Raw genomic sequence first — 13,527 nt, forward strand, 5'->3', positions numbered from 1 at the left:
AGATGATAGAATTGTTGATGTGGATTTAATTGAAGCATTAGTTGATGATACTTTTGTTTCAAACCTTAATGATAATCCTTTACAATCATATTTAACTCACTTTGGTTTGGATTTTGATATTGACAGATCGGTCGAAGAGGTCAATGCCATACTTGACTCAGCACCATCCATGGACACTAATAAATGGAAGTCAAGAGTTGAACCACTAGCACCATCAGAGAAGAAACTCATCCCATCATCAGAATCACCACCGAAGCTCGAGCTCAAACCATTTCCCAACACTCTGGAATATGCATTTTGGGAGAAGAAAGTTCTCTTCCAGTAATCATCTCATCATCCCTCAATGACGAACAGAAAGGTAAGTTGTTGGATGTTTTAAAAGAGCACAAAGGAGCATTAGGATGGACCATAGCGGACATAAAAGGTATAAACCCAATAGACTGCATGCATTACATTCACCTTGATGAAAATACTAAACCTATTAGGGAAATGCAACGTCGGTTAAATCCTAACATGAAGGAAGTTATTAGAAATAAAGTCCTTAAGCTATTAGACGCATCATTTACCCAATTTCTGATAGTTCATGGGTCAGTCCTGTACAAGTTATCCCTAAAAAGTCAGGAGTCACAGTGGTTACGAATGCCAATAATGAATTGATACCCACTAGAGTGACTACATGATGGCGTGTATGCATTGATTATAGAAAGTTGAATTCTGTCACATGTAAAGACCATTTTCCTTTACCATTTATCGATCAAATGCTTCATAGATTAGCAGGCCATGAATTTTATTGCTTTCTAGATGGCTACTCAGGATATAATCAAATTCCTATAGCACCAAAAGATCAAGAGAAAACCACTTTCACTTGCCCTTTTGGCACTTTTGCATATAGGAGAATGCCATTTGGATTATGTAATGCACCTGCTACATTTCAACGATGCATGTTGAGCATTTTTTCTAATATGGTTGAACGATTCCTTAAAGTCTTTATGAATGACTTTTCTGTTTTTGGTGACTCATTTGATCAATGTTTACATCATCTAACACTAGTTTTGCAGAGATGTATCGAGAAGAACTTAGTCTTAAATTGGGAGAAGTGCCATTTTATGGTAAAACAAGGTATTGTTCTCGGTCACATCATTTCGAGCAAAGGTATTGAGGTTGACAAAGCCAAGGTGGATCTCATTTCTAATCTTCCTCCACTTAAAACAATCAGAGAAGTAAGATCTTTCTTTGGGCATGCTGGATTTTATAGACGTTTCATTAAAAATTTTAGCAAAGTTTCTAGACCCTTATGCAATCTACTTGCTAAGGATGTACCTTTTGTCTTTGATGATTCATGTCTTGTGGCATTTAAAAAATTAAAGCAATTGTTGACATCATCACCCATCATTCAGCCCCCAAACTAGAGCTTACCATTCGAGCTCATGTGTGATGCATCTGATTATGCAGTAGGAGCAGTATTAAGACAAAGGGTTGATCGAATTCCTCATGTTATTTACTATACTAGTATGACATTGAATGATGCACAGTTGAACTATTCAACTACTGAAAAAGAAATGCTAGCAGTAGTGTTTGCAATGGAAAAATTTTGATCTTATCTCATTGGTTGTAAAATAATTGTGTTCACAGATCATGCTGCTCTTAAATATCTTCTCACAAAGAAAGATGCAAAAGCTAGACTAATTCATTGGGTGTTACTTTTGCAGGAGTTCGACTTGGAATTTAAAGATAAGAAAGGCACAGAAAATATTGTAGCGGACCACCTCTCTCGTCTCCATTTTGACAAAATTACAGAGCCATTAATATTGAATGAGTCATTTCCAGATGAACAATTAATGAGTGTGGAAGTATTACCTTGGTATGCTGATATAGTTAATTATCTTGTTACAGGTAAACTTCTAGAGCATTAGACCAAGCAAGATAATGCTAAACTCTTTGCAGAAATAAAGAATTTCTTTTGGGATGACCCGTATTTGTTTAAGTATTGTGTAGATCAAATTGTTAGACGATGTGTCCCAAAAAATAAAATTCAGAATTTTCTTTCATTCTACCATGAACAAGCTTGTGGAGGCCATTTCAGTGCTAAGAAAACAGCGACTAAAGTTTTACAATGTGGTTTCTATTGTCCAACTATATTTCGAGATGCTTACACTTTCTGTTCTTCATATGATAGGTGTCAACGAATGAAGAGTATTACACGAAGGAACATGATGCCACTAAATCCAATTTTAGTGGTTGAGATTTTTGACGTATGAGGTATCGACTTCATGGGACCCTTTCCCTCTTCTTTTGGCCATCAGTATATATTGGTTGCTGTTGACTACGTATCCAAATGGGTAGAAGCAATTCCATGTAGAACCAATGATCACTAGGTGGTGATAGGATTTTTGAAAAGCAATATTGTTTCGCGCTTTGGATTCCCTTGAGCAATAATCAGTGATGGTAGTGCCCACTTTTGTAACAAAGCATTCAGAGCTCTTTTGACAAAGTATTCAATCACACACAAAGTGGCGACCCCATATCATCCGCAAACCAGTGGCCAAGTTGAGATCTCCAATCGAGAAATAAAGCACATATTAGAAAAGACAGTGAGGCCAGACAAAAAAGATTGGTCATTAAGACTTGATGATGCATTATGGGCATATAGAACGGCTTTCAAGACCCTGATTGGGATGTCACCCTACATGCTAGTGTATGGAAAAGCTTGCCACCTACCTGTGGAACTCGAGCATCATGCATATTGGGCCATCAAGAAATTCAACTTTGACATGCTGCAAGCCAGCTCAGAAACAAGATTACAACTGGCAGAACTTGAAGAAATTCACAATGACGCATACGAAAATGCCAAGATTTACAAGAAACGAATGAAAGTCTTCCACGACAAGCAAATTATGAGAAAATCTTTCACTCCAGGTCAGAAAGTGCTTTTATTCAATTCTCACTTGCACCTATTCCCAGGTAAGTTACGCTCTCGATGGTCTTGTCCCTTTATTGGTCATACTGTTTTTCCACATGGGGCAATTGAAATTAAGGACCCAAAGAACGGTGTCACATTTAAAGTTAATGGTCAAAGATTAAAGCCATATCTAGAGTACCAACCACATAGAGAAGACACCGAAATAAATTTGAGTGATCCACCATATTTGAATTGATTTTTTTCTTTTTGGTGATTTGATTTTTTTCTTCTTTCTTTCTTTTTATTATTCTTTTGCTAATTGAAATTATTTTTGCATAAGTGTGTTTGTTTTACCAGTAAGTTTTCTCTTATCATTGTTAATCATGAGTACCATACTTAGGCCGTTCCTCCTGAACATTCTTAAACCACTTCAACGTGTCAAAACTAATCTCAAAAGGCAGATTCAATTTTGTAAAACACATTGCATTTAGACTCTACAACCACCAAAGTTAGTAGCCTATGTTGAGGGTTTAGAAAGCCAACTTAGAGACATTGAGAGAAGTGTTTACGACATCCAGTTGGAGCTTGAAGTAAATTCAATAAGAGGACGATTTTAATTTTCTTTGTGTGTTTTAATTTGTTTTTCTGTTTGTGTGCTTTAGTTTGCTACCCCGGTGAAGTGGCGGATAACGGTACTCTGTGACATTCAAGTCGGTTACTTCAGTTTCCCATAATAACTGATATTATGAGATGAAGGTATGGACAGAAATGAGATTCTAGCGAAGCTTCACAAGCGATTCCCTTCACTTCCTCAGAATGCCCTCCTTACGATCTAAAAACTCAGTCTGAACGCATGCGATTACTCATGAGGAATAACATACCTGCTGATATCCGTTGGTTAATCGAGACGAAAGTACGATTGGCAGGTGAGTTACCTCCAAAATTTATTGCATTCATGCCTGGTTATGGTAAAGGAAATTATGCAAGAAAACGACGAGCTAGAAGAATTTATGTTGCTTGTCATAAGTGTGCTAGAATGAGTTGCGGTAAAAACCATGTTCTTTAGGAATGTTGTCTGATAACAGGGAAGATATGATTTAATTCATTAGGGATGGCTTGAATAAGGAGTCATTAGATGATATCCTTTTGTCTCTTGAAACGCATCCCAGTGGATATGTGCAAGGAGCGATTCTCCAGTTATGGCCATTATTCCAGAAAGAGCATGTACGATATAGTCTCGGGAATCTGACTATAAATGACCCTGTTTGCCAGTTTATAAGAAAATTGGATAGGAAGCCTATCCTTGACCCATAGAGGGCGTTCAAACCGTTTCTGGACGTAAAACCAGAGGAAGATGTGAGCCACAGTCGCAACTACCTGTAAATATCCTTTTACTTTACTGTTATTTTATTTCACTGTTGTTTTTTTTGTTTGCATTATTGTCTTTAATAATTTTATTACTGTTTGCTTTTTCCTTTTTACTGTTTCCTTTTTTACTATCCAGCCACGTGCTTTACGCGCTATTTGACACTGACATGCTACCTCATACACAGCTGTTACCCACTGTCACCAAGATTCTTAAATGTGATTTCTTTTTTGTCAAGCACTCACAAATTATTTTTGAGAAGTATCACAATGGTAGCTACTCCTAATAGACAATTCAAGAACATTTGTGTGCTTTTTGGATTCAACTATGGCAAACATAAAGAGTTTGTTGAGGCAGCCATAGATCTTGGTCGAAGCATAGCAGATAGAAAATTGCACTTGGTGTATGGAGGAGGTAGCCTAGGCTTATCAAAATTGGTCTCAGAAGCTGCTTTTGTCAGAGGAAGCCAAGTGCCAGGCATCATCCCAAGAGCCCTAAAACCTTTGGGCAGTTTGTCTGACTCATCGACTGGAGAAGAGTTAGTCGTCTCAGGTATGCAAGAAAGAAGAACTGAAATGCTTAATCATGCTGATGCTTTTATTTTCCTTCCAGGAGATCTTGCAACACTAGAGGCACTTATCACACTAGTATCTTGGGCCCATCTGCACATCCACCAAAAACCCATCGGTTTGTTAAATGTCAATAACTTTTATGATGGCTTTATCGCATTTCTTAACCATGCAATAAAAAATTATTTCATTTCTTCCAATGCGAAAAAACTTTTTATTTGTACTCACACTGCAAATGAGCTATTTGATCTGTTACAAGCTTATAGACCGGAGCCAAACCCCTGGACCTTTGTGTTGAAGTGCCCAAATAATGATGGTAACAGGAGCAGCAGTAAGAAGTGCAAATTAGATTTAACTCTCCGCCTGTAAATATTTTCTTCTATGTTGCACCACCCAGGTGATGTCTTCTAAACTCTACTTCTTTCGTTTAAAACATTGAGGACAATGTTTTGTTCTGGTTGGGGGGAGGGAATAGTCGACAATTGTGGAATATTGGTTAAGTTTTTACTGATTTTTTATTGTAGAAACTAAATGTTGCTAACTTTTTGTGTTGAAGATGGCTGAATATGGAGTGTAGTGACTCTAGAAACGCATATTCATCGTTTGAAAAAAAAACCAAAAAAAATTAAAAACAAAAAAAAGTTTCAGACATTTTCTTTTTCTTTATTAAGTTTTGATGTTCATTTTTCTTCTTATTTTTTAATTTCTCCTTTATAAATATACATTTTCAAATTTTTGAGTCGAAAATGGCTGAATATGGAGTGTAGTGCCTCTAGAAACACATCTTCTTAGTTAAAAAAAAAAATTCTTTTTCTATCATTTTAAGTGTACTTTTTCTAATTAATTTTTTTGCATCATTTTCACATTTCTGCATGCATATTTTCCTTTCATGTTTAGAATAGGTTGGGGGGTAGAATGTTGTTTGAAAAAAAAAAATAATTGTGTGATTTGTTTTAATATTGGATGACATGATGGATTTCAAATTTTAGTATTTGTATTATCTTTGGTCTTAAGTGATGTTACGCCATGTTTGCTACTTTACATGTTGATGTCGGAGACAAATATGAGTTGCTTGAAGGAATGAACATGTCATAATAAGTGCCAAGTGAGTTTTTGAGCCTATCATTTTTCTTGGAAAATAACCCTTTTGCCCATTCTTTATACAGCTTAGCAGTTTATTATTTTATACACGATCTTTAGATTTCTTTTGAGTTAACCCTTCCAAAAAAAATTTGTAAAATAAAAAAAAAGAGAGAAAAAAATGTGTGTTGCTAAATTTGGAGGCCCATCTAACTAGTAGATATGGAAGATTATTTAGAGCCCTAAAAAATGATGGAAAGACCATCTTTGATCCGTTTGAACCTTTTTAGCCATCCCTTTTATCAAATATCCATAGTTAACCATTTTGAGCCTTTAAAAAAAAAACATTTTCTTTGTCAACTTATCATCTTGACCCACTCCGATTTAGAGTATTACCCGATGTCTTATAAGTTCCATCACCTATTTATGTTTGAGAAAAATGTAAATAATTATTTTGTTCAGTAAAGTTATGCCAAATAAAAGCAAAAAAAAAGAAACAAAAATTGTTGTTTCAAAAGAATAAAAATAACAATAATAGGTGAAATCCACCTTGCAACTTCTAAAAAAAAAATTTCTCTGTATTTTTCTCAAACATACACTTTGTTTTCCTTATTTCTCTTCTTTGGTAGCCATGTCCCTAGCCTACGTTACGTTCTAATAAAAGTCCTTCTTGATTTTAGGGAACTATAGTCTAAAGTAAAAGCTAGTTATATGAGCTAAAAAGATGTAGTGGTGCATAATAATTTTAAAATAAATAAAAGAAAAAAAAAGATAAATAAATTGGGTTGACTAACATTTTTGTTTGACTTGAGATCGTATTATTTCTAAGCTGAGGGCATATTTATTTCATCTTGGTGAGAGCATGTGATATCACTCATTTATTATTTTCTCTCTCAATTACCATTCATTGGAGTGACTATTTTTATTGGGTTTAATTTCTTTATGAGAGTGTCACTACTTCCAGTGAGATTTTGGGGTTCGCCATGTCATTCTTGAAAGTAGCTATAACAAAGTCTACTGGGCTGATTCATGTGGATGGTTGATGTGGGTGTGATGTTGCTTTAAACTGGAGATAATACTTATACTTTTATTTGATTGTTGTCATTAATCTGATTGAATAAATACAAGTATTTCTAAAAAAAAAAATTGGATTTCAATTTTGTTTTCGATTTATTTGCTAGGGACTAGCAATAAGCTGGTTGGGGGGTGTGTTGAGTGTTAGAAAATGTATATTTATAAATGAGAAAATCGTCATTTTATATTTCAAGTCTTACTAACAACCCTTACTTTTATGTATTTAAGGTTCTTGTAATTTAATTATGTGTGTTTTATTTTATTAAGTATTTTGTGTATTTTAGGGGCATCATAGTCATTTCACAATAAACGAGAGATCAAATGGCAAAACGGACATCACTTTTGGACTCAGGACGGTCGAAAACCTTAGGAGGAGCATAAAAGGAAAAATGGCACTGTTCACATGTACGGTACTATTCATATGTACGGTACTGTCTACGTTACTGTTCACAACATTGTTCACATAGACGGATCGATGACGTGGCATTGACCGATGACGTGGCATTGACTGATGAGGTGTCATGATCCTGTTGGTCTAAAATTCTTATGTACTGTTGATGGTGACGTGGCAGCATATTAGTGGACCGAAAAATGCGCGTACGGTACATGTAACACATGGGATTATTTTCAAACAAACCGCGTTACTGTGCAAACTGTGTCACTGTTCAAACCGCATGGTCAAATCGCGTATTACTGTTGACTGATGACGTGGCGCAATCCTGAGCGTCCAAACTGTTTTTAATCCGATGGCCATGATTTACTTGATGTATCTATAAAAAGGGGACCTCTCCCCCCTAATTTGGCATCTCTGAATCCATTTTTAGACTCTGTTTTTTGTAATTCCTTCTCTATCTTGTATTTTCTACGTATTTTAATAAAATTCCATTTTGCCCCTAGTTCAATTATGATTGGCTAATTTTCTTTCAAGCTTGGGTTGAAGGTGAAGTCTCAACATGTGTCATGGGCTTTATTTGGTAAATTTACTTTCTCTTCCCCTCTAATTTTTGTGGATGATTTGACTTTTCGTCGACAAATAATACTAATCTTGTCTAGATACCGCCCTGGTTTCACCGGCACCCTAGTACAAGGTTATTATTATTTAGCACGATAAGCCCTTAGCACCATATTGATTAGAGCGTGGTTCATGAGGTGTGGATTCCCCCCTCATGATTTAATTGGCATTAATAAGGATTATTTAGCCCATGATGCATGTTGATACGGATCCAGATACCCAGGGACGTCATTTCAATATAATTCTCTTCAATTTATTCTCGCCATTTCAATTCCAACTTTAGAATTTATTCTCACCATTTTAATTTAAGTTTTAGCATATTCCAAATCATTTCCATCACAAATCCAATCACCTATTTACAAAATTAATTCTACACACAATTAAAATCTACCTCTTCGTGGGATCGACACTCGTCACCATTGATCTATACTACAATAGATTCGTGTACTTGCGAGTTCAATAAAATTTGCACAACAATAATAACTGGTCTCCTAATGAGAAGAAGCCAATGATAAGTCAGCGTAAGAAATTAGGTTACACATAAACTCATCCAGTTTCATATATTGCTAGTTTCAAAAATAGGTATCAAGTAGCACACACATTTAGTAGATAATGATGGTCTGATTGCAGATCTCATACTAAGGTGCCAAAAGCTTGATCTCCAGCATCTAGCTTACCTGCAAACGGGAAAAACATTGATGCACCCACAACACGAGCTCGTGGAAATGAAATGTGATGGGAGAATTACTTACCCGAGATGGAGTATCTTCTTGTCCGGGTGAGAGTAAGCAGAGCCACCACCCTCGATAATAGCAGCACCAAAGAAATTCCAAAAAGCTAATTCATGGATTGCATTCAGGTCTTGCCCAATCGCGGTGTTTGCTTGCTAAAACCTCTCCATTTCTGCTATCTGAGTTTCAGAAACAATGAAATTTTAATAACGTGCTGAAATTTTGGAAGAGGGTGAGAAAAAATGCATTATACATACAACAGACTGATTTTCATACATTTGATCGAAGACACACGCTTTCATTTGCCAGCTCAGCCTCCTATGAAAATGAAAATGTTAAAGAGTTCCATAAAAGCATGGAAAAAAACGAAAAAAAGGCTAAACAGGATTTAATGAACATTAATTATTACCCTTTTCTGCAAGAACTCAATTTCAGCTAGCAGCATTTCATGTTGCACAAAACAGAAAACAGACAAAGTAACAAATTATTTTCAAAATGACACAAATTACATATACTGAACGTATATCTATAAAGTTTATGCAATGTTTTGTTGCAAAACAATGGTGTATTGCTCAAATTCAATTATTTTTGTATGCATAATGAAATTAATTAATTACCTTCTTGGACCTGATCCTCGTGATGCCTCACTCAAGCCTATTCTCCAGTTGCTTAAGCTCCTTTACAGTTAAAGAACTCAGAGAATCACGCATCAAATGCCTATATGAAGAGTCAAGAGTGAGATAACCAATTGAAAATTCATTTGAAATTGTATATTTTGGCATAATTAATTAACTATGCTTAATATGAAAATGATTGTTGATGAAATAATTGAAAATACCTGTTAGAATTCTGTAACATTTGAATTTGCTGCCGCAGCTTTGCTGACTCCTGCTGACTGTACTGTTTCCGTGGGTCGCATGTAATGGGAGAAGTTAAATTTTTATTGGGAACTTTATATTTCAATGCTAGCTATGTGGTAATAAATGATAATAACTTGTTTTTTTTTCACTTTTTCATAATAATATATATTCCTAGCAACGCCTGACTTTATAGCTTAAATTAATGAATTACTTACCTGAGCATTGATCTCAGTAATAGTGCCAGAATTTATTTATTTTATAGCTTAAATTACATACATTTACACACACACTCGCGCACACTAGGAATAGCAGGTTATATTCATCAAATTCATCTAAATATAACTAACTAACCAGATAGCTCAGCTTCTTTTCTTTCCTACTGAATTTCTACACTTGGTAGATTCTCAGTAGGTTTATCAATAAACTTCAGGAACTCCAGATAATCCGGGTCTTTATTGTCCACATCAAAACCAAATACAACTTATTACTACAGTACTTCTAAAACCAATAAGAAGATAAAGAAAATTAAAGTATGCTTGTAATTGTTGAGCTTTTAGTTAACTTTGCAATCTAGCAACTTAAGTGTACGGTAGAAGCCACAAAACTTCAACCCCAAAAGTACTCTAAGTTTTTTTTTTTAAAAAAAAATTACCTTTAAAAATGGTGCCTTCACGACTATCCTTTCTAGAACAAGGCTTGAGAACACATTGGGATGGAGCATATTCAACAGTAGCCTTAAATTGAGCCCCTAATCGAGAACCCAATAACACATAAAATTAACCAAACAGAAAATGCCCTTTTCATTTAAAACAACATAAACCTATTGATAACTCTAGGAAATGAGAGCTATTACATCAATTCTAAAAATAAATCAAGATCACTTAGAGAACAAATAAGGTGTTTTTATTACATTTTGGTTATATTTTGCATAAACATTCATTTTAGTTAAGTTTTAATAAGTTTTGTTTGAATCAAAGTAATTGGTGCTAAAAACAGGTGCATAATTGCAGGTTTTCAAAAAGTCTTAATTCATGAGAGGATGGTGAGACAGTGGATGAGCAAGAGGAGGAAAGAAGATAGCCGCAAAAGAAGTAAAGCACAATCAGGAATAGTGCAGTGTTGTAGCGGATGTTAGAGCAATTAGTGCTATAGCAATCTGAGAGTAACGCGGGAGAAAATTTAGGTGCGGGTCAGCTACAGAATCGCGATTTACATGTTTCCTAATTTAACTCATGCAAGCCTATGGACTTTTGTTTTACCCTAGTTTACAGTATAAAAGAGAGGCGTGCACTACATAGAAAGGCGGCAAGAAAATTATCATAAAAATCATTAGAGAGAAAAAGAAAAGAAGATCGGAATTGAAGAGTGTTGTTTCGGCAACATTGAAGAATCTTGCAGAATTATTCGGATTTGTTTTTCACTGTGCTCAACTTGTATTTATCTTATTCCTTTAACTGTTCTAATGTATCCAGTGAACAACATATTTATGTTTGTTTTTCTTATTCAGAATATGAACTAGATTTGCTTGTTGTTGAGTGACAAACAATCCAATGGGTTCTTGACTGTTCTTATGTGTTGTTATGTCATTACTGTAGCATTATACTCTAGTAGTTATTATTAATATAACTGTTATTTCGGTTGACCACCTATTTAATAGTTCCAGTTAAGTTAGAGCAGCAAAAGGGCATGTCTTAGTGGATATTATTAGAGTATTACTTGATCTTAAGTTAAGTTTCTCGTATTAAGTTATCTTGAATCCCATAAGGCCAATACTTGAAGTTAAGATTTGTGACACACTAGATATAGGTGCTCACCTTGTAGGGTGGAGAGATAAAAAGGATCATAAAGCCATATAATGAGTAGATTAGCAACAGGTCATTGCTAGTGTATTTGAGGGTATGAGAGTTCCAATATGCGACAGTTGAGGATGCAAATTAATTCCGCCCAGTGCTGCAGCACTTGCCGTAACAATTGGAATCAACTTGATGAAAAACAGTCAGCCTATAAGGAGAGTTTGATCATTCAACTACCATATTCTCACTTGAATCTTAGACACATTTAGTTTAGTTTATTTCATTGCGGTTTTGTTTATTTTATTCTCTCACAATCATTAATTACGATAGAACACATTTTATGTTTGTTAACTTCATATTTGAATTAGTTTGCACTATTGTGATTGCTACAACATTTCTGGTAACATAAATCCCTGTGGAGACGATCTTGAATACTCATTACTTTATTACTTGTTGTGTACACTTGCACATTGACACCAATATTATTTGATTATAAAATCAACCAACAAGTTTTTGGCGCCGTTGCCGGGGATTGATTGTTTATTTTTGAAATGTGAAGTAAATCTTGATAGCACCAAATTTGATTTAATTCATTCTATTTATTGGCAAATCAATACTTGCATGCGCAAAGACAGATTTGTGATATTTCAGTTCGATCCTGAGATTGAAAGGACTGTTAGGAGATTGCGAAGAGAGCCAAGGAAGTCAAAAATTGTTTCAAGCATGAATAATTTGCAGGGTGAGGGAAATTTGAACCCTCACGGGCCCTTACTGTTGAGTGTTAGAAAATGTATATTTATAAAAGAGAAAATCATCATTTTACATTTCAAATCTTACTAACACCCTTACTTTTATGTATTAATTTTCTTGTGATTTAATTACGTGTGTTTTATTTTAATTAAGTATTTCATGTATTGTAGGGGCATCATGGTCATTTCACAATGAACGAGAAATCAGACGGCAAAAAGAACATCACTTTTGAACTCAGGACAGTCGAAAACCTTAGGAGGAGCATAAAAGGAAAAATGTCACTGTTCACATGTATGGTACTATTCACATGTACAGTATTGTTCACGACACTGTTCACATAGACGGAACGATGACGTGGCATTGACCGATGATGTGGCATTGGCTGATGAGGTGTCACGATCCTGTTGGACTAAAATTCTTGTGTACTGTTGATTGATGACATGGCAGCATATCAGTGGACTAAAAATCTCGCGTACGGTACATGCATTACACAAGATTATTATTAACCAAAGCACGTTACTATTCAAACCAGTTGACTGTTCAAACCGCGTACTATTGACTGATGATGTGGCGCAATCCTGAGCATGTAAACTATTTTTAATCCAATGGCCATGATTTACTCGATGTATCTATAAAAATGGGACCTCTCCTTTCTACTTGGGCATCTCTGAATCCATTTTTGGACTCTATTTTCTGTAATTCCTTCTCTATCTTGTATTTTCTACGTATTTTAATAAATTTTCATTTTGCCCCTAGTTCAATTATGAGTAGCTAATTTTCTTTCAAGCTTGGGTTGAAGGTGAACCTCAACATGTGTCATGGGCTTTATTTGGTAAATTTATTTTCTTTTCCTCTCTAGTTTTTGTGGATGTTTTGACTTCTCATTGACAAATAATAATAATCTTGTCTAGATACTGTCTTGGTTTCACTGGATCCCTAGTTCAAGGTTATTATTATTTGGCACGATAAGCCCTTAGCACCATATTGATTAGAGTGTGGTTCATGAGGAGTGAAAACCCCCCTCATGATTTAATTAGCATTAATAAGGAGTATTTAGCCCATGATGCATGTTGATACAGATCCAAATACCCAAGTACGTCATTTCAATAGATTTTTCTTCCATTTATTCTCGATATTTCAATTTTAAGTTTAGAATAATTGAAGTCACTTTCACCACAAATCCAACGACCCATTTAGAAAAATTAATTCTACACACAATTAAAATCTACCTTCTCGTGGGATCAACACTCGTTACCATTGATCTATTCTAAAATAGATTCTTGCACTTGTGAGTTCAATAAAATTTGCACAACACTTACAACCAGTTAACATTCAAGAAGAGCAGAATGAATATGCTAACGAGAGACAGCCAGGCAATAACAATATTATTTGC

At 35.1% G+C, this 13,527-nt stretch overlaps 1 pseudogene; it reads right to left on the minus strand.

Moving 5' to 3' along the window:
- Positions 1–8,748: 8,748 nt before the first annotated feature.
- Positions 8,749–9,839, minus strand: LOC127900726 (agamous-like MADS-box protein AGL11; annotated as a pseudogene).
- Positions 9,840–13,527: the final 3,688 nt, after the last annotated feature.

Source organism: Citrus sinensis, chromosome 3, assembly GCF_022201045.2.
Source record: "Citrus sinensis cultivar Valencia sweet orange chromosome 3, DVS_A1.0, whole genome shotgun sequence".
Classification (NCBI taxonomy): Eukaryota; Viridiplantae; Streptophyta; class Magnoliopsida; order Sapindales; family Rutaceae; genus Citrus; species Citrus sinensis.